Source organism: Galeopterus variegatus, unplaced genomic scaffold, assembly GCF_000696425.1.
Source record: "Galeopterus variegatus unplaced genomic scaffold, G_variegatus-3.0.2 Scaffold1103, whole genome shotgun sequence".
NCBI classification, from domain to species: Eukaryota; Metazoa; Chordata; class Mammalia; order Dermoptera; family Cynocephalidae; genus Galeopterus; species Galeopterus variegatus.
The window spans coordinates 400,248-427,860 of record NW_007727214.1 but is presented as its reverse complement, the minus strand read 5'-3'; the positions used below and the strand labels follow the sequence as shown (position 1 = coordinate 427,860).

The following is a 27,613-nucleotide window of genomic DNA, read 5'->3' as shown; positions in this document are numbered from 1 at the left end:
TGAAGACCCCTCCTATGTGTGACGGCCACGTGAGCCGACCTCTCTCCCCTCGCAGGCCGCGTCCGCACTGGCTCGGGTGCCGGGGCTGGTGGCAGTGTGGCCGGCGGTCCCTGCGTCCCCGGCTGACGGCGCTGCGCGGCCTCCTCCCGCTGGTGAGGAGAGACGTGGGCGACCAGGTGGCCGCGAAGGCGCAGGCACTTTCTTCTGTGGCCTGTGAGTAACACAGCGGCTCTTCCTGCCTGCGGGGAACTTGCAGCCCTGGGTCACCTCCGCTGTCCAGCCAGGTAAAACAGCAGAGTGCAGTGCGTAAGCCCTTCGCTTGTGCAAAACCGCTCATTCTCTTTTGTCTGTTAGAAACCAGGTCCATCAAACATTCACGAAGCCTCTGCGTCAAAGTGAGGGGCTCAGCCCTCTCTGGAGGAGCTCGGCCGGTTCAGGACCCTCATCCCACCCTCCCGCTGGGTGCAGGCCTTACCCGCAACTCTGCGGGGCTAGCAGGGGGTCGGCCTTAACCACTGAGGCGCCTGGCAAACTTCCATAGATGGGCACCATTTCATCCCGCCCACCCCCATCCCCACCCCCATTCTAGGAGCAAAGAAGGGTTTTATTACAAAATTTATTTGAAAGAAAACCCTCTCAAGCATTTTTTTTAAATCTTGCAAATATTTCAAGAATGTCTGTGCTGTTAAGACTGTGAAGAATGTCTGCTTCAGCATCTATCAGCATCATTAAAAAAAGAAATCAATCTCGGATGTGGGGAATGTGAAAAGCAGAGCGTATTAAGGAAAAGGAGGGCTTTTCTTTCTGTAATAAACAACGCTGGAGTGTGCATGTTCATATCATGTTGCATTAGAGCATGCTTCTGGCACCAGTCCGTTCCGCCCACACCCTCTCTTCTCTGCTTGCTTCAAAGCGGCTGTCAAGATGGGACTGTTCATTTAGTTGAGCTGAGATGTGTAAAAATTGACTTTAAAGAAAGAAAACATTGCCGATGAGAAAGTTACATGAGCATTATCTTTAAGCCAGCTGATTACTCACAAACTGTGGTCATTGTCAAGTACTAGGTATTGACAGAAAATCTAGTGTATCCTAGGGTATGGTGTCAAGGACCTTATTATTATGTTTGTTATGCTTATGCTGTATCCACAAGCCCAGCACAGTTCCTGCCACTCAGGAACTCAGGCACTCAGGAGATGTCTGAGGCTGAAGGAGAAATGCTATGCAAAAAACAGAGGGTAAGGCAGCAGGCAGTGCATCTCAGAGGGCCTTGCCTGCTTTTCTCTGCAGGTAACATCAGGCCCCCAAAAGACTGAATATTTAAACATAAATTGAGGATAAAAATGGAGCAGTGAAGATTTGGGGCACAGTGAGTCCTAATAACTCTCAGGCCTGTTCTGTAGAACCCCCCCTGGAGTCAGTGTCCTCTCATTGTGCGGGGGCCCTGCCTAAGGCTGGATTCTGTAGAACAGAAGAACTGGAGTCAGGGATTCTTGTGCAAGTGGTTTATCAGACAGTGTACCAGCACAAGGCAAGTGAAGGAAGCAGAATTGGGCGGGGGGAAAGTAGCAAGGATGTGGCCTCCCGGAGAGAGTCAGGGGGCAGAGATTACACCACCAGGCTGACCCCCTCTTGAGGCAAGTCATGGAATCTTTGGAGGTGGAAAGGCGGGAGCCAGAGGGGAATAAAGTTTTGGGGGATATACTAGCCGTAAAGGAGATCTGAGTGGCACACCAACAGCATCTACTACATTCCATAGGACCACTTTACAAGGCAGTTGGACCTACCTGTCAGGCCTTTAACAGATATATAAGTTGATTTTGGTGGGTGCATATAATTTAGGAGAAATCAACAGCCCATCCCGACTCCCCTACCTTACTCTATTTTTTTCCTACTACACTCATCACCTTCTAATGTGCTATACAATTCGCCTATTTTTATGTTAATTAATAGTTTACTTATTATTGCTACTCCCACACACATGTAAGCTCCATGAGGACAGACATTTTTCTCTCTTTTGACTGGCGTATCTGACATGTAGAAAGTACTGAGTAAATATCTGTTGAATGAAAGAGTATTCTGAAGAACATATTCTGCCTGGTTGTTGCACAGGGATTTTTGCAATAATTCTTTGGGTCCAAAGCACTGAAACTGTGACGTACATGAGAAAACATGTAGCTATAACATGTTCATGGGGGTATCACAGAGCCCTGTGATTCTCAGATTTCAGTTTGTTGAAGAATCACCTGGGGAGCTTGTTTAAAATGCAATCTTTGGTTCCTATCCCCAGAACTCGGATTCAGGAGTTCTGGAAGGAACCCAAGAATATGCACTTTAAAAAAGCATAACTGTTTATTTTGATGTAGGTGACCTAAGGTGCATACTTTGAGAAACACTGCTAGAGCCAGCAACAGTGGCTCAGTGACAAATAGCTGCCCCAGCCCACCCAGCTGATCAGCCTGCTGGAGCTAGATCAGTGCACTGTGTTTTCCACTCAAGTCTCTCTTCATATATGTTTTTAAGCTTTGCACGTACACTGGTTACCATGGGAACATAAAAGGCTGATGAAATCCTACACTGATAGCTGGGCTTTGAGATGTTGGTTGACAGCTATCTCTAGAAAAATTTGGCTTCACAATTTATTATGGCTTGTATTGCCCCTGTTTTCCTGAAGATTCTTTGAAAATTGCAAATATGTTTTTGTGATGTGCTGATGTCATAATCGTTTGTCAGGAGGGAACACAGTGTGAACCAGGAACTGGGGCAAGAATGCACAAACTGATGTGGGTGTTGTGCTGAAAAGATGTGGGGAAGTTGCATGGAAAAACTCTGCAATAAAGAAGAGTGATTTAATGCCTGATGAAGGGTTTGGGGGCAGCAGCCCAAAAGAAGTATGTTAACTGATTAGAACTCAGTAAGATTTAAAAAAAAAAAAAAAGTTGTTGTGAGGAGGGATTTCTCTAAACCTAAATGAATAAATTTAGAAAATTTCATTCACTATAAATCCTCTGGTTTAGAGCAGACTATCCTTAGAAGAAGTATGCTGGGGGTGGGGGTTAGATGCTTAAAGGTGGCTGATAAGCTATTTCCTAAAATTAAATCCTTAAAATAAGAACTATGTTACCATATATGGCACATAAAATGTGCCAGACCCTGCTTTAAGTTTTGTATATTATGTCATTTGAGTTTTATAACAATGCTCTAAGGTAGATACTATTATCCTATTTTACAGATAAGAGAAAGGTTAAGTCAGTTCCCTAAATTCATATAGCTACTAAGTATTTGAGCTAGAATTTGATCCAGGTAATCTGGGTCCAGAACTTTTGCTTTTAACCAGGCACCATCCTCCAGTGCACCTGACATGGAACAGGCAGGACTTTGTCTTCCTGAGCATTGCCAGGAGGGCTGATGAACTGTTTGCAGATGGAAGCTGGAACAAAATTGAGTTGCTTGGCATGTTTGGTGGGAGGTGGGTGTCAGGGAGAGGGGGAAGAAGCACTGAAAAAGGCCTTGGGAGACAAATATCCAAGTCATTACTCGAGTTATATGACCTAAATTTTCTGGAGTAATATACAGAAAGTCTCTTGTGCTTATTATTGTGTTTGTCAAATGGATTATTTTCTGGGGGGAGGAGCTCAAGGCAGAGAAAGAGGAGATGGTTGACATCTGGTTCCACAGAGGAGAGAAGGTACTGGCTTGAAGAGTGTGGAGAGTCTCTCTTGACCATTGTCTTGAGTCATGTGCCCCAAGCCAGGATTCACTAAGCAAGGGACCCAAGCAGAGAAGAGCAACAGGACTGGGGAAGAATGCAGTTTAGATCCCAAACCCTTGTGGGCTGTGGCTAGAAAGCTTCAGAAGGAATCGCATTGCCTTGGCAATGGAGGCTGCCAGGAGAAGAAGACAGCTTGAGAGAGTGAACTGAGGAGACCAGGAACTGAAGCCAGAGCTGGGAACTAAAGTTTGGACCCAATCTCAAACCAGGGAGCAGAGAACATTCTTTTCATATATTTGCCATTAGGTAGAGGCCCTGTGAGTAGGGATTTCTCCAGAACTCATCCTACATGGAGAGAAGCTAGAGGTGGAAAGGAAAGAGGACCTCTGGAAAGAGCAGTGGGTCTGACTCAGGCTGGTGCAAAACTCCTGCCTGACCCCTGACCCTCTTTTCCTCCTTTCCTCCTCCTCTTCCTCTCCTCTTCTTTCTCTAGTTCGGCCATTTCCTGTCTTTCTCCTCTGTGCTCAGCCAAGGTGGGATGAAGGCAAATGAGATTAAGTTATGAAGAATCGTCTGTAGACTTAGCCCTTAACCCAGGAAGTATACTTGCATCTCAAGTAAAGTGCAATTTGTTAGCCCTAAAGAATTCTTAATAGTGAATTTCTAACAGGTGATTGTGGGTATATGGGTTTACAAGGTGGGGCAGGCAATGGTAGTGGATATTTGTGGGTGAGACATCTACTGCTCCTTCCTTACTCAGGAAATTCTATGCAACACACACACACACACACACACACCCCACACACACACACTCCCTTCATCCTCTTCACAAGCACACCTACAATGCAGTTGGGACAATCCTTCAGGGAAGTCTGCCTGGGCTGAGTCTGAACGAGGAAGAAAGTTAGCCGGGTGAGGAAGGTGCTGCAGGAAGAATTCCTTGTACCTGTTAAAGGCAGAAGGGAAGGAGGCCACTGCTGCAGGTGCAGTAACATTAGCATCTCATAGTCCCCTATGGGGTCCTTCCTATGAAGGCCTTTGCTAAGTACTAGTACTTCAGCATAGTCTGATACCAGTATTCTCTAATGTACTAGCAGCAGTATGTCCTTGGAAGATTCGCTCAGTGTAACCAGGCTCTCTCCACTTCCCAGCTACTCTCTCCCCACGCATGTCCACAGGCTAATGCTACTATGGCCTCTTTGGCACCGGCAGGCTAGCAAGGTCTAGGGATATTTGGGTTACACAGCAAAAATAGAAAAATAAATGTTTTTACCTTACTATTTTACAGTCAAAGCATGTTCTCTGATGTTTTTTTTTGTCTGTGCATAACTAATACCTCAGTGAAACAGACACAGCTTGGTGAGCAGTCACCTCCCTGCCCTCAACCCCACCCTTGTGTTTACTGATAGAATCCCCTCTGATCCGGGAGCCTCAGCACCCAGCTGGCTTGCCACATTCACATGTGTATGTCACATGTCATCACTGCAGTTCATTGCTTATAACCATCTGCCACTTAACAGTGAGCAGGTAACTACAGATCCAACAATGGTTGTACTTTGGGCACAAATAACATGATTCCTTTATTTTTTTTTAAGTTCTCAGTTTATTTTTGAAGAGCAAGATTGATTTTTTCAGCAGGACACTGAGGGTTCAGACAGGTTTTTGGTCTGGGAAATCCACAACTGTAATGGAAGAGTTTATCAAACCTGGTTGCTTCCAAGGAGGGTGTCACACATTGGTGTTAACAGTGCTGACATGGGCCCCTGGAACGTTAGACTCAGGAAGACAGGTGAAACCACCTGATGCCAGACGAGAGTCAAAGATACTCATGAATCAGGGCTGCGAAGGGGGGATGCTCAGGAGAGCAAGAGTAGTCAAGCAAGGGGGGGGGACCCCAGGACCCCCAGGAACTCCCTCAGAGGGTAGTGTAGGCTTGTGACAGGGCAGGCAACTGGGTCAGCACATCACTACAGAGAGTGTCAGCTGGGCCAGCCCCAGGAACGTGCTTTACCTTGCACTTTGATAACCAAGCTTCCTCACATGCCTCTGCTCTCTGTGACCTCCCCTATCTGTAGATGCCTGGTTTCTGCTCACTTGCTCTTTTCTCACTTTCTGCAGTGGTGTGACCTCTTCTGCAGAAGCTAAGCGCTCAAGTCAATGGTTCAGGAGGAAATTGCTCAAACGGAAAGCCTTTGAAACATTTTGACTATCATCCCAATGACCCTTGAATTACATTCAGCCCAGAGAGGTGCTCCTTCTGTAAGAGGCCAGCTGAGGGGCTAGATTACTCAGGCCACCCCCTAAATTCTTTTCAGGGTCACCCTCCTTGTAGTAGGCATCATCACCCACATTATTTCAGTCGTTATTTTTCCTCTCTCTCTTTCTTCGTCTCTCTTTCCCCCTCCCTTGACTATACTATTAAGTACAAAGTGAATCAAATGTGTTTTGATGCATCTTAACTGTATTTCACCTTTATCTTTTTATTCCTATGTATGTGCAGGTCTGGGCCTTCTGGGTGGTTGCTAATTCTTGGCTCAGCTCAGACCCCTGTATTCCTGCCACTCGCCCACCTACTCCTCAGCACTGTTAACACCAGTGTGTGACACCCTGTTTTGGAAACAGTACTGGAAGCAACATCCTCAGGCTTTGTCATCCTGTAATATCCAGGCCCAGCCAAGGACTCATATCTACCATTTACCCAAACAACAGATGTTTCAAATGCTTTCCTGAACACTGTGTTTTACCATCCATCACTAATACATTTGTTTACAACTAGGGTTGCTAGATTTAGCAAATGAAAATACATGGCTTCCACTTAAATTTCAATTTCAGATAAGCAATAAATAAATTTTTAGTATATGTCCTATGCAATATTTGAACCATACTTATAATAAAAAAATTAGCTATTGTTTATTCAAGTTTCAAATTTGACTGTGTGTTCTGTGTTTTATTTGGCAATCCTAGTTACAAGCCACACAACAAACAATAACAATAACAAACTGGAACTTATTGACTCAGATAACTGTGAAGTCTAGAGGATGGAGTGACTTTTGTCACCAAGGAAAAGACTTTCTCTTTTCCCATCATCTAGGTCAGCCTCCTCTGAGTTGGCTACATTCTCAGATAAGGTTCTGTTCTTGTGGGGGCAAGAAAGCTGTTTTCCAGCCTCATGTTCTTAACTTCTGAGTTGGTAAAAAGCAATTTTTTTTTCCCCAAGATTCTCACAAAACTTTTAAGATTCACTCCAGTTAGATCAGTTGGGGTCACTTGTTCACCACTAAACCAATCTTGGTGGCCAAGGAAATGAGATACATGGATTGGCGTAGGCCAGGGCCAGCTGCACATTCTTAGAGTCAGAATGGCACATCCCAGTCCGCATGGACTGAGAGAGGGTGATAGGTGGACCCAAGAGCTGTTGCTGGAAAGGAAAACAACACATATTCTCTACACAGGTCAAATTCGCTTATGAACTGAGTAATGTTCTTTGGCTTCTACAACAGTTTACAAAGTCCTGGAGAGAGGGAATATCGAGGTGAGACTCGGACAGTGTGGAAGGCAGGCCTACCTCTTTCAAATGGCCCAGAATGTGCTACCCTACTGCAGTCATCAATACTCCCTAGAGTGAACAGCTTTACTCTCTCTAGCCCCTCTAACCGTTTCCCAGCTGTTTTACAGTGTGCCTCGTTTGTAGCAACACATGAGACAGTTTATGAGTGTGGCTGATCTCAAAAGTGCAATTTCATTATCACAGAACGCTACTGATAGAAAAGGTTTCCGGGATGTCAAATGACCCAGAGACATGTGATCTACCAGATGGCTTTATTGTGTATCTGTTTGCAAGGGCAATTGGCTTAGAATGCTGTTTAATGTTTAATCCAAGTTTTATTCACATTTTAAGGAATTGTCTCAGCATTGGTAAGTATTTTTTAAATAATATTGCCTAAAAGATTGCTTCTTTTAAAAATCAAAATAGAAGACTAGGAATTGATACAAAAAAGATTCTATGAACAGAACTAAATGAGGAAATGAAGCACTAATAAGTGTCCTAATTTGCATTTTTATTTAAATAAAAAAAAGTTTAAAGAGTAAAGTCCTAAGAAATAAGATAGAAGCTTATTCCTCTTTGTATAAAAGAAACCTGGAGAGAGGTAGAGCTGATGGTGTGTCTGCACAAAGTCATCAGGGGCCCAGCCTTGCCACCGCTCTTTTATCGTTGGCATATTCTACCTCATAGTGCAAGATGGCTGCTTGAGCTGCAGCCATCATACCTGCATTACAGCCAACAGGAAGGAGGAAAGGGCAAAGAGCACGCTCCGGCCATTCAAGGACATTTCCTTAAGCTTATACATGACACCTTCATTTACATTCCATTGGCCAGAACTTAATCACATGTTCATGTCTATTAGCAGAGGAGCAGGGAAATGCAGTCTTTATTCCAGGTGGCCTTCCGCCCAGTTAAATACTGGGGGAAATTAGGAGCAAAGAGAAATCTTGGAGCCACAGACAATTGGAAAACTTTTCATATTATGGGAGTGAAGCACTGGAATGTTTTACAAGACAGTTTTAAAATAAGACTCTGAACAAAGATACCAGACATAAAACAAATAAACATTAAACCCTGAATAATTTATAAGTTTTCTTCCTGTATGTAAAATGTAGCATTTTATATTAATATGATCAATATCTGCTTGTTATTTGAGTGGTTGTGACTAAATGTTACTTCCAATAAACATTGCCATCTTTGGCCATAGTTCACACATTTGTAGTTTTTAATATCCATTTGATATTCTATCACATTAATTTAACATAGATTTAAAGCATGGAGAGGGAGAGAGGTAAAGCGAGGGTGGCAAAATGTTGATAATTGTTGAAGTTGATTGGTGGGTACAGGGTATTCATTATTCTATTATCTCTACTTCTATCCATGTTTGAATATGTCCCTCATAAAATGCTTTTTTAAAAATATACACATGCAGTATATCATAGTTCCTTAGGGATAGGTAAATGTTTAAAGAGGAGTATAGACGGCTAAATTTTCTTTTTGTAGCCAAAATACCTGGAGAATAGAGGGAAGATGGTGGAAAACTCTCCTGAAGCTTCTTCCATCTCCCCTCTAAATTAAACAGATTTCATTCAGGAGGTTGATCTCAATCTAGAGAACAAATTACAAGACTCTTTTGTTCAAGAACAGCGATGCTGCATTGTACTTTAAAAGGGTTGGTTTTAATAGACTTCAATCTTTCATCAAGTTTTCCTTGTTAGAAAAAAATCTGTACAGAAACATTGTTCATGATTCATTCCCTTCCCCCTGTCCCTGCTCCCCACCGTTTACTGAGCATGTGTTCTGCACTGTTCTTGGGATACAGAGCCTTCAAACAGCTCATATTCTGCTGGGAGAAACAGACGTATACATAGTTAGGAAAAAAAAAAAATAACATGGTTAGTACACTGCCAGAGCTGTACACAGCATATCATGACTATACAAAGCATATACATGAAACAGGACAGATACAAAGTTTGGACTAAAAAGGCAAAAAAGCTCAGAAAGAAATGGTTCATTTGAAAATGTTGCCTTCATTGAAAGAAACTTAACACTGTGTCGTATTATATAGATGGATATATGCCAACTATGACGCAAAAAAGCTCAGAAAGAAATGGTTCATTTGAAAATGTTGCCTTCATTGAAAGAAACTTAATACTGTGTCGTATTATATAGATGGATATATGCCAACTATGAACCCACTAACATAAACTACAAAGATGCTTTAAAAATGAATGGAATTTGAAATATTAATATATTCTACATATTTTAAATGGTAATATGACTTTACCACAAATTCCTCAGTGCAATCAGAACATATGTGATATTTAATGAGGAAAAGCCTTTAACTAAGGCAGTGAAAGATAAGTTATTATGTAACCTGATGCTCAAGTTAGCAGAAAATATTTTTTTCAAATAGATGTGACTTTTTAAATTGTTAAGTCTTTTTGGGCATAGCAATTAGTACAATGGCTAGGAACAGAAACATTTGTGAATGAATGAATGAAGAATGAACGAATCAAAACTGATGAGAACACCAGGTTCTAGTCTTAGCTTTGTCACAAAGTAACCAAGTGCTTCAGGTAGGTCAGTTAATCTACCTGGGATTTTATTTAATTCTTAACCAGTAAAATCAAGGGAGATGTGACTTTTTAAATTGTTAAGTCTTTTTGGGCATAGCAATTAGTACAATGGCTAGGAACGGAAACATTTGTGAATGAATGAATGAAGAATGAACGAATCAAAACTGATGAGAACACCAGGTTCTCGTCTTAGCTTTGTCACAGAGTAACCAAGTGCTTCAGGTAGGTCAGTTAATCTACCTGGGATTTTATTTAATTCTTAACCAGTAAAATCAAGGGGTAGGATTTACTGGAGCTTCCAAACTTTATTTAGCCACACTACCCTTTGTTCAAATAAAGTTGGAAGCTCAACATATAAGATGAAGCTAAGTGGAGTACGTGTGTGTGTGTGTGTGCGCGCGCGCGTGTGTTATGCATCAGGAGTTTCATCCCAGAGTCACCTCCTCCAAAGAGCAGAGTCTGAGAGCTACTGGTCTGGAGGATCCCTGAGGTCATTCCAGCTCTAACAGTGGATGATCCTATCATTGCAAACCATTTGGCCAGAAAATACTAGTAGAGGAAATATCAAAGAAAACTTAAGCCAGTCTGTGGTGAGAGAAGGTGGGAAAAAGTGGTACATTTTGAACTGATCAAACTTGGAAGTGTGTCTGAGAAGCCCGGAACAAAACACAGCTGCACTTTATTTAGATTCACTTTTAGATTAGGTTCCTAAAATGGAGAGAATATAAATGAACTTAGGCCCAGAGTCAGGCCTTCCAGAAGAATCCAAAAGGCACCAGGCACAGAGAGTTGGCTTTTCTACAATATATATATATATATATATATATATATATATATATATATATATTGTGTTATCTGGTTGCCAGGCAATGTCTACAGTGTGATCCATATTTTGTTATAATATACAAAGACTGAAAGGAAATTCCCCAATTGGTAAGTGTCTTTCTCAGGATGGTGAAAATCAGGCTGATTTTTTTTTCTTCCTTCTGTATTTTCCAAAATTTCTACAATAAACAGATATTACTCTTATAGTAGGAAAAAAGAAAGAAAGAGTGTGTGGGGGGAGGGGAGGGCACAGTGTGGCTATAATACCATAGCCAACATAGAGTTTGTTTTCTGGAGAGCTCAGGCTCCCAAACCCAGACTATTTACTGAATTTTCTAGGTGAGATTCTTAGCCTCCATCTTCCTGTTACACAGAAAATTCTATCAACTTCCTACTTGGCTTCAATTGTAGAAACGACTTAGGAAACATTGGCAAAATTTTCAAGTGCTCAAGTGTCCCCACTAATTAATGAAACCAGCTGAAAATGACGGGTACCTAAACCAGTAAGTTAATCTTTTTTAAATCTATTTTTATAAGTGCTTATGTTTAATTGGTTATAAAATAGGTTTATTATCAAAAGGATGACCATTACTAACACTTTGCTGTATTTCTCTTCTTCCACTCAGCCAATGCTAAAAGTTGCCTTAAGTGGGCATCTGTTTGCAAGGTAGGAAGAGAGAACACCCAGGACTATGACTCTGGAATGCTGGCCCTAGGAGATTTCTTTTCCAGTTGTCTGGGCAGGACTTTAAATGACACTCTTTCTAGGCACATCAGTGGGGACGGGAATGTGGCTGCGTGGTTGATTTTCTTCTCCAGCCTAGTTCTTTTCACCTCAAAGGAAAAAATTTATTTGTATAAGTTGTCCAGATAACTCTGATATCGTGCCTAGATTCTGGTTATCCAAAGATCAGTAAGATGTTTCGAGACAAAATATAAACAAATAATAAAAATACAGCATGCAGAGTACTTTGATGGATACCAGATGAGACTACAGACAAGAGTATAGCAGAGGGAAACCTGGGGAAAGCTTTCACTCCTGGATTCCTCTAGCTCTTGAGTTAAGAGTGCTCACTCCTGAAATCAGCCAGCTTGGGCCCTGAGCCCAGTTCTGCCATTTACTGCGACAGACAGTGAAAAAATTACTAACGCATTCTGTGTCACATGAGACTGGCCCTACATTTCTCACTGGGTTCTTGAGGGAAAGACCTGAGATAAGGTCAGCCAGCCTTCAGCCCAGTGTGTGGCACACAATGAGTATCCTAAGGGTCTATGTGGTGACCACTGGCCTCCCCTATCTGCAGCTCTGTCCCACCTGCTTCCTCCATGGATCCTGACCTGGCACCTCCTCCACTCCTCAGGGATGAGAACTTGAAAGTGAAAAGGGAGACTTTGATGACCCAGCACGCTGCCCAGGCAGGTTAGATGAAGGATGCAGTGGACGGACATGTCTCAGAACTCTGATCTGCTTCTCCAACTGAGCTCAGCCTGGATGGGAGAGAGAAGCTGAGGCAGATGGAAACACTATTTCAAAAAAATGACTAGCAGTTTAGGAATGGACACTCTGCCTGGCTTTTGCCTCTGTTGCAAATCTGGCAAGAGAAGGGAATACCAAGCACTGGCATGGATAACATTAACACCAATTTATCCCTTTTGTTAGTCCCTGTCATTCCATCTGGACTCCAAACACACTATTACATTATTTGTTAGGTGGAATAACGTGGGGAGCAAGATTGATATTTATCGTGCTTGCTCACAGTGTCTTGTGGAATCCACACAACCATCCTGTGAAGTTTGTAGGTACAATTTTATCAGCCCAAGCACACAGAGAGGACATGCATTGCTGATGTGAGGAAATTTGCCCTAGCTCCCACAGTCAGCAGTGTCTGAAATGGGGTTGAACCTTTATCTAACCACCACCAAAGGCGATTTGGCCAACACTTACACAGTAGTTTGAATGATCCAGAGTAGTGCTAAGAACAGAAAGTCCTTTAAAAGGCAGCTGAAGCACACAGCATCAACTTTATGTAGTAAAGTGAGAATGTTTTATTCATAGGCAATGTCTCAGGGCCTTGCTCAGAGGATTTTATTTCTGCATGAAGTAGAGAGAAATCGAGTTTCCTCTGAGATGTAAGTAAATCTCAATGACTCCCAGTGGTGCTTCCCAATAACAATAGCTCAGTTCAGACATGCCTGTTGGACCCTTAGAAACTATTTGGTCTTGGTCTGCCTTCCTCAGTCTCCCCGCATGTTACCCCACCATGTCATCAGGGTTTAGGCTCTTATACAGAGAAAAGATTATTTTTGAGCTCCAGCTCTAAGGATAAAAGATTTATCTTGATTCCCAACACTAGAAATGAAGAAATAGGTTTGCCAACTCAAGCAGAAGGAAGACCAGGCCTAGTTCAAATTTACATTTGAGTGAAGAATCCCTTTGTGAGTGAAGTCAACAATAATTTACAGGGAAGAAGTTATTGGAAAACTCCAAAAAAATGATTAAAAAGTAAAAATGTTTTATTTTATTTTCCATTCCTAGAGGAATTCATGGGAATTTAGTTTTAGTATGATATCAGAGATGCATGAAGGATTCTCTACAATTTACAACTGATGCTTACCTCACCTTCTTTCCTACTTTCCTAGAGCCTGCATCGCTCTGCATGAAAGCAACTACTCACCTCGTACTTATTGACCAATAAATTGGAACCCATTTGGGACATTATCGTTAAGAGTTCTGCTGGATCCTCCAAATGCTTTTTAAAGTGTTTAAAGAAATGGAGTCATTCCCAATAATATCCATTAGGGCATTTCAGAGAAGATGGATTTGGGCACTTTAGGAAATTCAGTCCATCATAATGGTGAAGAGTAAAGCATACTACATGACTACATGACAACTTAGACACCCAACAGTGACTTAGGGCAAATAATCATGGAGTCACAGCCTAAAACACCAAGACTGTGAGGAGTTAAAAGACTTCAAAAAGCAGTGATTGAGAGTTAGTGTTTTTATAATTTCCTCATATGAGCATAAATAGAAAAAAACACTTTTTCAAAGCCAAGAGCTCATAGGTTAAGTTTAAGTTTTAATATGTTAGGCAGCTAGCAAAGGAACTTTAGTAGACTCAAATTTGGCATTAATCAGAATTTTCCATTAGAGTCACTTTATTTTCTCTACAACATTCAAAATGCTTAGATGTTAACCAGTTGTTATGAGGACTGTGTGTTTGTGATTATTTTATACCATTAAACTTCAAGCTGTGGGGTTAATGTCACAATACAATTTTAGAAGTTTATAGTTGCCTGATAAAAATTCAGCCTTGCCAAATATTGGTATGCCTTGTTTCAGCCCTGCCCCCTCCCCCCAGTAAATTTCTTTATTAGGATAATTTGCTATAATGACATTTTATGAGGGAGGAAGTCTTTCACAAGACCTAATTTTGGAAACAGAAGCAGGGATACTCAGATGTGCTGTCTTTTGAGTTCCTAATTCCTTTCCTATTTAACTCCATTGGATTCTAATAGTTATTAAGTAACCTTGGAATAAGTGCCAGAATTTTCCCCAGCATTTCATAAATCATAGGCACAAATGCCAAGTTCCCTAAACAAAAATTACTATGGAGGGGCAGGCACAGAAAACACCCCCTCCTCCCCACCCCACCCCACACAAACGGGGAGCCAGAAGATGACAAGGGAGGAGCATATTTTTCTGAAACCTTTCCTTGCAAGCAGAGGTGGGTCAGGAAAGGGAGGTTCATTTATTACTATAATGATGGTATTCTTTGCCTGTAAAGATGTCTCTGAATGGATCCATCCACATGCTACCATATCTTTTAGGACTAAGGGATATGTTTTTCAAGATGGCTTCCTGAAATGGGTTTGGTGGGCAGGAAGGGGAAGGTAAAGGGATGAGTCTGAGAAGACTGAGGTCAGGAGAGGTTAAAGTGAACAGGAAAACAAGAGGCACATATCATCTTGACCTTGGCCATCTGACCTAACCAGATACACACTGACCGGAACAACCACTAGTCCTGGAGCCCCTGCTGTTGCCAAGAGACGGTTTGGCATATTGTTGGGTTTATAGATCATGTGAGAGAAAGATAATGCTCCCTGAGCAAGCATCTGCTTTTTGTGTCCTGAGAGGAGCTGAGAATTTGCATTTTGTAGTCACCTGGGCAGGGGTGAAGTTTAGAAAGAAAACATGTATTAAAAGAGTACTAATAAAATGGTTAAGAGCAAAAATCTTGGGCCAATTGGCATAGATCGAAATCCTGACTGCAGTTGAGAAGTGTGTAACCTTGGGCATACTTTAACCTTTTTGTGCCTTAGTTTCCTCATTTGTACAATGGGAATCATTACACTACTTGCCTCACTGAGTTCTCATGAGGATTAAATAAGTTAGTACGTGTGAAGCACTAAGTCTGTACTTAGAATTATGTGTGAGTTACTATTCATTGAGCACCTACTATGTGCTAGACTCCCATGTTAGGTACTTTCATATAAAGCTTTATTTAACCTTTATAACAAACTTAGAAGGCAAGTAATATTTCCATTTTATCAATAAAGGCATTGGAGCTCAGACAGGTTAAGAAAATTGCTCAGGTGAATGCAGATAAGTGACCCAACTAGAGAGTGTCAAATCTGAGTGTGCCTGCTCCAGCATTATGTCAAATACCATTGGTGCCCCCAGCTCACCTTACTGCTATTTTATACATACCTGCGTTGTAGTTTAGACAATTACATCCCCAATCAATTTTATTGGTTAGAAAATTATTCCTCTCTCCACAATTCATTTGACTCATTTGAAATTAACAGACAGCATCAGATAAATGCATTTGACACCTGAAATTGAATCATTCTGCACCTTGAGAGAAAGCTCTGTGTGTCATAGGTGTGGGTGCAGTCGGAGGGAAGGAGAACAGTTGCTCCTTTCTTCCTTCCTTCTCTCCCTCACCAGACAGGAAGGGCCAGCAAACATGCAGCTGCCTATCAACAGCGTGATGGGCCTTCTTTCCTGAGCCGGAGGAGCATCTGCTAACTCTATTGCCAGGCAGTCACTCTCACATGGGCTCTCCTTTGGGGGCCCCAAAGCACTCAGGAACTTGGGAACAGGGCTTTCCTCACCAAAAGCACTCAAGACAAGACACAGGCCTTCCTTCAGGCTTCCCTGCTCAGGTTCCTGGTTACACAAGACGGTGAGGGAAGAACAGGCAACAGAAAACTCTAATTAGAAAAAAGAAAAAGACAAGCAATAGCTTTGAAAAAGCACAACAATTTCAAGTTTTGAGTGTACAAGGAATGTAGTCCTGGCTGCCATTTGTCAGTTTTTCATCTGCCAAATGTTGGCAAAGTCTCTCAGAAGTTTTGCACAAGGGGTGGGGGGATTGCTGGAGCCCAGAGAGGTAACCTAGAAGACCCAGCAGACAGGACACTACTACCCACCTTCAGAAAGAATCTCGCAAGGGCTTGGTCTCTGTAGGGCACAGAAGGCCAGAGAAGCAACATAGCTCACTGGTACATCCAGAGATGAGCCTGTGACATTGACCTCAGATGTCCCTGGGCCCTAATCAAGGATGCTAACTAGAAGCATTACTTGAACACACCTAAACTGGTGTTTCAGATGATGATAATGGATGGGCAGAAGGGACAAACTTATATTGTTGAAGAAATATTCCTAAACTATTTCTTCTTCTATTTTTTCTTTGGTTGCTTGTGCTTTAGGTGACATATCTCAGAACCCATTGTTGATCCAATGTCATAAATATTTATGCTACATTTTCTTCAAAGAGTTTAGATCATACATTTAGGTATTCAATCCATTTTCAGTTAATTTTTTATATATGAGGTAGGGGTCCAACTTCACTCTTTCATATACGGTTCGTTATCCAGTTGTCTCAAAACCATATGTTGAAAAGACTGTTTTCCCCCCCATTGAATTATCTTGGCACCCTTGTCAAAAATCAATTGACTATAAATGTCAGAGTTTATTTCTAGAGTCACAGTTCTATTCCATGAACCTTGAATTACCATATGAATTTTAGTATCAGCTGGTCAATATCTGCAAAAAAGAAGCTAGAATTTTGATAGGGATTGCACTAAACCTGTAGATCAATTTGGCAGTATTGAAAATATATCTTTAAGTTAGCAAACTAAAAAGGTTAGCGCTCCCCTAGTTCTGCTTCTTGATGTCAGCATGGCCTTGGATCTCTTTGAGCCCGACTCTTGCATCTACTAACAGAAAAAAATAATGCCTACCTCAGAGGGTGCCAAATAATTAAGTGACACAATCTACATGAAAGCATTGTGATAACTATAAAGTATTATGAAAACTAGAGGTGTCATTAAATCCATTTTTGTAGGAAGTCATTAATTCTTTCTTTCAATTGAATTGTTGATGGAATTTAGATGCTATGCTCATAAACCAGTAAGTGAATCAAAATTTATATGTTAAAACAGATATTTATTGTCCCTTTCAAGCTGGTCATCTTGAGAGATTATATATTTATTCTGACAATGCTACATTCACTTGAAATATTTTTCAATTACTGTTTCACATTTGTTCTTTTTAAATTTAATAAATCTTTCACTGGATACAGACAAATATTTTTAAATGAACTAAAGCATAAAAAATACATTTATAAGGATCAAATTTATATATCAAAATATGTCTGTGTTTATATATTTGTTTAGAAGACAAGAAACTCTGGTTAAAAACAAGAACTAGAAATAATTATATAATTCTTGTCTTATGGTGATATGCTTTCCTAATCTAAGAAATCTCAGTGAATTAAAGTTACCGTATTTTATGTTAGCCATTCATACTTAAATCCCATTAAAGTTGGAGATTTCATTGCACTATGCATCACACTACTTTGAATACCCTCAGTGATGGCAAATCATCATAAATCATTGTTTTTGAAAGCAACTTGATTTGGGGGATGATCCAAAGTCATTTAGAGCCAAGTCTGATGGCTCGGTGAAGGCAGGAATTAGTCTGGGTAATGCTTTTTTTTTTTTCAAGACTGAAGTGTTACTACTAAGTAATAGTTAATTTTTTTTCTTTAATTAAACTGTCAGAATTTATGTGTTTAAATGAGAGTTGTCTTACAAAGAAATCCCTGGCTCAGGGAGTTATCTACTTGTGATCTGATGAACTGAGCAAATAATGGGATCATTAGAAGCTATACAGCCTCAGGAAGCAAGAGTGTCTTTGGCTTTCTTGGGTACAAACCAAATTTCCACTCCAGTGAATACTTAAAGGAATACCAGTTCCAGTGTGGGAAATGTTCCTGGAGCAGGCCCACCCACCTCCTATCGTGATGCCTCACCGTGTTGCAATGAAGACATAGCCCCCAGGTCCAAGTCCAGCCAGCAAGGCAGTGGGGGTGAGAGAGAGGGGCCCTAAAAGGAAATCTTAGAATTGTCAAATACAAAAAGTGGAAAGAGACTTAGGGTTTCTCTAATCTACACACATCTTATTTACAGAAAAGAAAACTGAGGCCAGGAGAGGGTAAAGTGACTTCACGTTACTAGGTTTCTGATTTCCAGTCCGCTGTTTTTTTCTACCACACTATTCACTCACTAGATATGTGCTATTCTATCATGTTTGTGAATATGTATGTTTGTTATTTATCTTTCATTATCACTCTCCCACATATAGGTTTTTTAAAACTGTTCTTTATTGAGATATATGTTACATAGCATAAAATCCACCATGTTAAAGTGTACACTTCAGTGGTTTTTAGTATATTCAGTATACTGTACAACTACCACTACTTTCTAATTCCAGAACATTTTCATCATCTCTAAAAGAAACCCATATGCTAAGTGAAATAAGCCAGTCACAAAAAGACAAATGCTGTATGATTCTCCTTATATGAGGTACTTAGAGTTGTCAAAGTGGGTGAGAAAGGACATAGAATGGTGATTGCCAAGGGCTGGGAGGAGGGGGAAAGGGGAGTTAGTGTTTAATGGGTACAGTCTCAATTCTATAAGATGAAAGAGTTATGGAGATGGATGGTAGAGATGGCTGCACATTATGAATGTATTTAATACCACTGAAGTGTATACTGTACTTAAACATTGTTGAGAGCAAATTTTACGTTATGTGCATTTTACCACAATAAATAAAAATTAGGGAAAAAATTCTGTAGGTATCTTGTGAATAGATATATATTTTTGCATTGTTTGTGCTAATAGTTTTCATTTGTTTAATGTAAACATTTATTCCATACAAATGTTAGGATAGCTTTTTTTCCATTTCTAAGAAAAATGTCAATGGAATTTTGATGGGGATTGCATCAAGTCTGTATATCACTTTGGGTAATATGGACATTTTCACAATATTAATTCTTCCAATCCAAGGGCATGGGATATCTTTCCATCTTCTTGTGTCCTCTTTAATTTCTCTCAACAGTGGTTTGTAGTTCTCATCATAGAGATTTTTCACATTCTTAGTGAACCTTATTCCTAAGTATTTTATTTTTTTGGTGGCTATTGTAAATGGGCAGTCCAAATGTCTATCATCAGATGAATGGATAAGGAAAATGTGGTATATCTACAAATGGAATACCACTCTGCTATAAAAAAGAATGAAATACTATCATTCACAGCAACATGGATGGACTTAGAGAAAATTACATTAAGTGAAATAAGCCAGGCACAGAAAGAGAAATACCACATGCTCTCACTTATTTGTGGGAGCTAAAAATAAATAAATAAACGTACAAACAAACAAATGGTGTTGGGGGGAAGAAGTCACAACAACCAGAACAATTCCTTGAACTTGTTAAGACAGGTGAACGGATATGATGTTGACGGGGGAAGGGAAGGGAGAGAGGGAGGTGGGAAAGAGGAATTGGTAAAGGGACATGAAAATCAAATACATTATATATTGATAAATTAAAATTTAAAAATTAAATTTAGTGTAAACATTTAAAATACACCAAGTATTTCCCCCCATATAGAAAAAGAAACCCATACATATTAGCAATTACTCACCATTCCTCCCTTCAGCCCCTGGCAACCACTAATCCACTTTCTGCCTTTCTGGATTTGCTTATTCTGGACATTTCATATAAATGGCTTCATACGATAAGTGGCCTTTTATGTCTGGCTTCTTTCACTTAGCACAAGGTTTTCAAGGTTCCTCCATATTGTTACATGTATCAGCACTTCATTCCTTTTTACGGCTCTGTTTCTGGGCTTTTTAAGGTGGGTTCCAGACTGAGAGATACTGAGAGACAAGAGTCTCTGTTTTCTCTTGGAGGTAGAACTTTGGCGTGCCTGGGCTGCGGAGCACACAGCACTTTTCCAGGCGGCCTCCTTGTGCGCACCTTGCCACATGGACCTAATTTTCTGCCTCTCTGTACATGCTCTCTTTCTTTCCCTCAGCTTGAGAGTCCCTCAAAACAGAGGGGCCTGCATTCAAACTCAGCAGGGATATTGTGAACCCTTGTCAAGGCTTTAGTAGTGATGTAAACTCAGAGGTGTCCCTGCACAAGTGGCTACTCTGTAATTAATCCTTTTGCTTAAGTACAGTAAGATATTGCAGAGGAGAAACTCTGCTAGACATTCTGCTCATTGCAACTGAATGTAGCCCATAATTATCAAACCTGCTGTTTTCCAGCACAGGTCACTTTGCAGCATGCTCTGCTGCACATGCAGCTTGGAACCAGAGGCAAACCAGACCCATGTAAGCTGCAGCTAAATATAATTTACTGCTCTGTTTCAGAGCTTGGGGCAGATTAGAGAGCATGAGCTGCTGTTGCTCATTTTAGCAGGAAGTTGCTGTGCTTTTCTTGTGTTATAAAATACTTCCCGAATGTGGAGGTTCTGTCACTGGGAAAGCAGTGGTACCAACGGATCCATTCTAGAAATACTGTTGTCTATCACAATACAAAGGGGTAAGGAAGATCACTTTAGTTTTTAAAGCTCAAATCTCTTAACAGGTCACACAGGCATTCAGAATTTTTGGATTTTGTATGATTTTCTTTTTTATATTTGTTACTTTCTAGAAATCCCTTTGCTACCTGACTTTCAAGATTAAATAGATTAAATGCTCAGGAACCAGGAGGTTTTTCCTCATCCAAATTCACAGATAATTTGGCTTGGTTTTTTGGACAGTTTTGGTAGGATTGAATTGTGAGTATTCGAATGTCTGAGATAGGGAGGAAGGAGATGAGCTGAAAGTGAATAGTCACTACGTGATGACCAGACACAGCCAATGGGAAAGTTCAGCATTATTTTTCTCTAGAACATGAAGTTCTACTCATGATTCTTACATGAACATAGACTGAGAAAAGCATGTCGTGTAGCATTATTTGGCTTCAAGAATTTGTTGTGATGGGATCACTAGGCACAAGTACTGCCAACCGTCCACTCTGGTGGCACCCACTGCCATTGGGCTGACATGGCAACCCTGCCCTTCCCATCCTTACTGCCTGTCTCCAAGCCTTCAATGCTCTCTTTCTTAGCCTCCTTTGTAGCTAGGAAAGGCCATGTGAAACAGTTACATGCAGAAAGCTTTTGCTTTTGTGATAAAAGGGGAAAATGTGGCCACTGTGACCCCCTTCCTCTACTCTTTCTTTCTTGAAAGTGATGTGACGTCTGGAGCTACAGCAGGCTTCTTGGGGCAGTCATCTTGTGATGATAGAGAAAGGCCAAGAGAATTGCAGAGATGTTGGACATTGCTGAGCTGCTGAGACATTGCTGAGCTGCTGAGACAACACCATTGACTGCCAACTTCCAGGCTTTATGTTGTTCGCAAAATATAAATCCCTGTTTGTTGAAGTCACTCTTAATCAGATTTTTGAATGTACTGCTAACTGATAAAATTGATTACATATCCATCCTCCCCTTTACTACTATTTACTCTAATACTTCTACCTAAATATCTACCATTTCCCTCTTTTTCTCTCTCCTGTATATTTTGGTACTGTCTAAAGTCTGTTTTTACCATTCCCACAGGTTCTTTTCATGGAAACTTCATAGAGGTTTAAGTTTTAAATTTTGGGGGAAAAGATTTACAAAATTCATTTTGAAAGAAATATATTCATGAGTAAGTTTCATTTTCAAAATCTAATGTGTTTTGCTCCATTTAGATAAAAATGTTTCCTGGGGCAGTTGCAACCCACACATGGCAGTACGAGTTGGTGTGGGAGAAGGAAACCATGACTGTGTCTGTAAGTACAAAGCCGTCGGGTGATATCAGCCTGTTTGTGCATGAAGACAATACTTTTAGAAACCCATAACCTTTAGCAACCTCAAATGCCAAAAGCAGAGTGTGAAATAACCAAAGCAGAAAAAAAAATGGAGGCTTTATTATGGATCTTCATTACACTGATACAAGGGTACTTCAAAAATGGAATTAAAAGATCATATGAATCTTTCCATGAACTTTTCAAAGTACCCTCATATACCTTTAAATTTTTAAAGAAATTTATACATTTTAGAAGAAAAAAGAAATCTATGCTTTTAAATTTTTTTAATTAACCCCTTGAACATGTGTCTGTGGTCTTTTTCGGAGAGTCTGGGTAGTTGACATTGTTTTGTGTGTTAAGGATAAGGTCTATTGTGTAATGTAGTTTATGTAGTTTCCTGTGTATTAGGACCCTTGGGGAAAAAATTTCTGTTTGATCATAGAGCCACCAATATTTGTACCTGAGCAATAGATTTATTTTTATCTCATGAATATTATAGGAGATTTAACTGTTTTTTGTTTAATTGGGTGCTCTTTTTAAAAAGTTGTCCAAAAAGTTGCACAAGTCTCATGGCATTAGTTCCCTAATAGAAAAGAATGAGTTGATCAAGTCAGATTTTCACGTGATAACCAAGAGTGACTCTGGTCAATAATATACCCTCTGCCTCCACTTGATGTTTCCTAGCATTGACTCAGGACATGTGGTGTTAACTAACATCTTGTGAGTTTTCGAGTTTTTATTTATTGTTATCACCAACTTTAAGGATTTTCACTATAATGACAATAAATACAGATTAGTGAGCATTTAGTTAAGATAAATGAACAATCCCCAAAAATACGTAATTGCTTTAATATCACAATTGACGTTTATTTTTCACTCAAGTCAAGTCTAAAATGAGTGTTTCTGATCAGCCTATAATTCTCTTCCAACCTAGATTCCTTCCAAATGGTGGAAGGCTCTTTTTACTGTCTTTCTCACGTAGCTTCCAAGATTGCCCTGCTGCTCTGCATCAAACCTGCAGAAGAGGAAAGATCACAGAGGATGGATCCTGGGGAGGTTTTAGGGGCCAGGCCACTCATATTTCATTGACCCAAACTCATTCACATGGCCACACGAACCGCAAAGGAAGCTGGGAAACGAAGTCTGGTTCTGTGCCCCAGAAGCAGAGGGAACAGGTTTGATGAAGGTCTAGTCAAACTCTGCAACAATGAAACAGATAACAAAGTAAAAGAAAAAGAGTTTTACAACCTGAAAAGGGATGGAAAATTCAATTAACAAAAAAGATAGGCTACACCCCAAGGGAGACTGCAGAATTCCATCAAATCATGTGTTAAAAAGTGAAAGAGGCTATGATAAAAATAGGATAAGGGTGAAATTTGAAAGACACTCTGGGGACACATGGCACACTATTTCCCCAGTGGCACAACCAGTAGGCAAAACCAACCCAACTATAAAAAGAAGTTCAGTGTGTTAACCTGTTGTTCAGATAGAACCATCCTGGGAAAACTCCCAGTTTTACACATGTGCATTAACTGAGAATTTGTGTCATACTTTCAAATAAGTTCAGCCTGCCTGAAATGCCTTCCTGTTTCCTGAAACCTTGACTGGTAAAAATGTCTTTGTTTCCATAGAAAAGATGTAGAAAACAGATGTTGAAGCCAATCAAACTCACAGTATTGCTACTTTTTTGTTAAGTTTTAAGAGTAAGTTTTCTAATCATTGAAATCAGTTTGTGTTTGCTATACAAGAAATTTGAAATGCTTAAGAGAATCTGACATATTAGCCTCGTGATTTTATTTTGAAGTGATAAGTTGATACTGGATTTGTGATTGTCACTTGAGAGTTGTAAAATAATTGAATATGTTCTTAAATAGTGTTTGAATGTTCAAGAGAACGTCATTTACTACATATATGCTAGTTTTATTGTAAGAGTTGATAGAGATGTAGAAAGATTTTTCTTGCTAGGTTTGTAAATGTTGTCCCATCAATCATTTAAAGTGTTTAGGAAAATCAAATTTATTAAGTATGTAAAGGTAGTTGAAAATATTTTAGGAAATTTAATTACATGTGTAAAGGTGATCGGTTGTTTGAAGAAATTTAATCTTTTTAAATTTATAAGTTACTTGAACGTTAATCAGACAATGAAAAAGCAATTGTTCTCATTTTTATATAAAAATGATTATATTTACAAATAAAATTACTAGATTTATAGGTTAAGCTTAAAGACTTTAAACTAAATTTTAAAATGTTCAACTTTAATAAATTAAATAAATAAAGTAGTTCATTTTCCTCACAAATCTCTCACTATTAAATTCTTAGCTGATAAGAGTCAGGAAGGGGAAGAAGGGAGAGTAAGACATTTAGTTTCTTTCAAGGTTTGGTATGATGCTAGAAATTGGCCCATGGTATCTGCAGGAAAAAAAAATCTTTAGACATCACAATACCATAATTTGAAAATTAAAAAAGCTACGGTGGGGTGCTGTATTATATACACACCAAACTCTCACAAAGTCAACTATATGAGTTTAGTTAAGACAAAAGAAATTAAATTTGTGTCAGTCTCCTAGGCCTCCTAAAGATTCAGGGAATTTTCAGAGTAATTTTGCCTCACAGATTGACTTTCTACTCTAACAAGAAGTAAGGCATAACTCCACCCAAAGGGCCCCTGACCGGAGCCTCCATGTTGCTGTTTTGCCCCCAGAAGGGAGGCAGGTCCTGCTGAGCCTGCTGGGAGCACTAAAGAGGCTGAGGAGGAGCAGGGTGAGGGAGACGCTGAGAGGACCCAGGAAACCCAAGACTGAGCTGCAGTCGCCAGAGGAGGGGCCTTGCCTTGGAAGCCCACCTCCCCACAAGGGGTAGGGTGTCATGGTATATTGGGGAGAGGCAGTGGGATCGACAGACAGAATCTGGCTCATTCTGGGAATTCTGTCCAGAGCAGAGCAAAGGGGAACAGTGGCAGGGTCCAGCCACAGGAAATGGATCTAACGAAGATTCAACATGGGCACCAGGGCCCAGTGTTGACAAACACTCTGGGAGTATGTCAGAGGACAAGGGAGTGGCCACACCGTGATGGGAATGTCTAGCCACTTGCTGCTGAGCTGCAGGGCCAAACAGACACTAAATTTAACCAGCACCCCCACCCAAGGGACAACAGAAGGGACAGAGAAGCCTGTGAGGAGGTGGATGCTCTTTAAGAACAGAGGGAACAGACACTGGTGTCCCGATGTGTTCACATCTGTTGCAGTAATTACCATCATCTTAACTGGGAACCAGGTACAGAAGGACAGGAGGAGCGTATGCCACATTCTGAGCTGTGGGGTGAGGACACAAGGAGTTGCTCTAAGGTAGTGAGCATTGGAGAGCCGTGTTACATGTGGGCACAGTCACATGTTGTCAGCAGTGCCTTAGCAGTGTGCAGGCAGTGGTGGGCGGGGCGGACAGTGGAGGGAGAGATGCACTATGTTGGCTAAGATGCGAAGGGCACTGGGGGAGATGGCTGCTTGACGTCACAGCCAAAGCAATGGAGCGTGGACAGTACTGCAAAGCTGTATTTCTGTTGAGTAAGGACTGAGTTTTCACAATGCTCACACATTGTTGCTTTATAATTCACCGAATTTAACAACGTCATGATGATAATGTAATCTATTTTCCTTTTAAAAACAACCCTGAAAGAGGGTTACTAAGGCAGGGTCATGAAGACCTGGACAAACCAATCCTCTCAAAGCCTTGGATAGCTTTGGCCACTTAAGTCAAATCCAGTGTTATCTAAGGGGGAGGGGATTATTCTGTCACAAGGCAATCAGCTTTAAGGCAAAATTCTAGGATGGAAGCTTCATTTAAAAATTTTTTCACTAAGATCCAGAGAATAATTTTCAGCTATTATGAAGTTACAATCTCTTATTCTTGCTTTTTTTATTTTTATGACATTATGACAGAGAAAACTAGCAAGTCCCCTATATTCATTCTTCCATTCTCCCTCAGTAACAGAATTCCTATTTTTCCAGCCGAAAATATGGACATCCAGACAACACACCTAATTTCCCAGCTTCCCTTGCTAGATGTCTTGTTGCTAAGTTCTGAATAATGAGATGGAGGCGGCCATATCACGTGGAAGCTTCTGGAACCTTTCCTTAGGAGACACCTTCTGTCTGCTCCTTGCCCTCTCTTTTCTTTGATCCTCCTCTGTCTTGCTGCCAAGGACCCGGATGGGGCCATCCTGGGCCATGAGGAGGTGGACCTAGGAATGACAGACTGGGGAGCCCAAGAGGCCTGGGACCTTGAGGACTCTGCACAGCTGCCACACCAGCCCTAGACTGCCTAACTGGACCTTCACATGAGACAGAAATAATCTCATGTTTTGTGTAAGGCTCTCTTTGAGGGATTTTCTGTTACTTGTAGTCAAAACTAATCCCCAGTAACATAGAAAATAAAATTCTGTTCTATTATCTCTCACCCACTCTATTAAAAATATTTTACAGCTCTGTCCTTGCTCATTCTTTCTTCTCCCCAGTTTGTCCCATTAGTAGTTGACAAATGATCTCTCAAAGTCCTGGCTGAATCATATCACCTCCCACCCCCTGCAACTCATGTTTGACAATCTTCAGTGCCTTCCCATTTCCCTCCAACCAAATCGCACCTCCTTATCCTGGAATGGAGGGTCTCTGCAACCTGCATCCTCCCTGCCTTTTCCAGCCCTGTCTCCCACAGCCTCTGCTTGGCTTGGACAGCCCCTCTTCTCCTGAAATGCTGAACCCCCCTCTGCCTGTCAAAGTTCGCTACTTCTTTCAAGGCCCATCTCAAATGTCACCTTTCCCATGCAGATGTTCCTCCTTTCCCCCAACAGAATGGGACCCCTCTCTCTATGCTACTCCATAGGACTGTATATCTCTCACCTGACCATTATGCTCTTCCACGCCCAGTAACTATTCTGTACTTATTGTATCCCCACGCCACACAGCAAGTTTTGTGAAAACAGAAACTGTGCCCATTCATCTGTGCAATCTCTTCTGTCCTTACAGAATTCCTGTTCAGGACAGATGCTTAACAGTTATTTGTGTAACTGAATGGCCAACGCCTCTGGGCACAAAAAGAAACCAATACAGTGAATTGTTGATCAGTTTGGTTTAGACTGTATTGCTCCATCTCTCTCATATCTTCTAGATCTTCTTGAAACGAAGCCCTTTGAGGTTGTGAGGATAATCACATAGTCTTGTATATTTGTCATCTCATATTAAATTGTAGCCCCTTGATCTCACGGACTATATTTTAAATTTATTTCTATTCCTTCCCCCTGCACATCACCACCTCAATGTCAATAGTTCCCATCTCAGTGTCATACTCACCGAATCATTTAAAATATTTGTTGAAGTAATTCATGAATAAAGTCAAGGGACCTCTTCCATGACATTGTTTACATTTTCTCTTCCACTTGCAGGGCCTGCCACTCCTGATGCTCTCGGCTTTCCTCCGCTCAGTTGCCCAAGCATCATTCGTCAGGGATCATCTCCCGCTCTTCCCAGAGCTACCAGATGTCCACTAACCAAAAAGCAGAAATAATCCAGCTTTTCTTCAGTCTCCTTATAATGAAAACATGGTGTAGTACCAAAGGGTTCAAGGTGCCACCTTCTTAAACGGCATGATCATGATATAGACAGTTTTTAGATATCTACATAAATATGACTAAATAAAAAACTGCTATGAGGAAAACAAGTATAATGCTATGAAGTCAATACTCCAAAATAAAGTTTCCATAGCCAATCAA

At 40.7% G+C, this 27,613-nt stretch overlaps 1 long non-coding RNA gene across 1 annotated transcript; it reads left to right on the top strand.

Annotated features, from left to right (window-relative positions):
• On the top strand, positions 1-27,613 carry LOC103592175. The gene is made up of 4 exons (XR_550649.1): positions 1-284; positions 21,754-21,834; positions 26,051-26,213; positions 27,287-27,613. It is a non-coding gene; the product is annotated as an uncharacterized LOC103592175 (long non-coding RNA).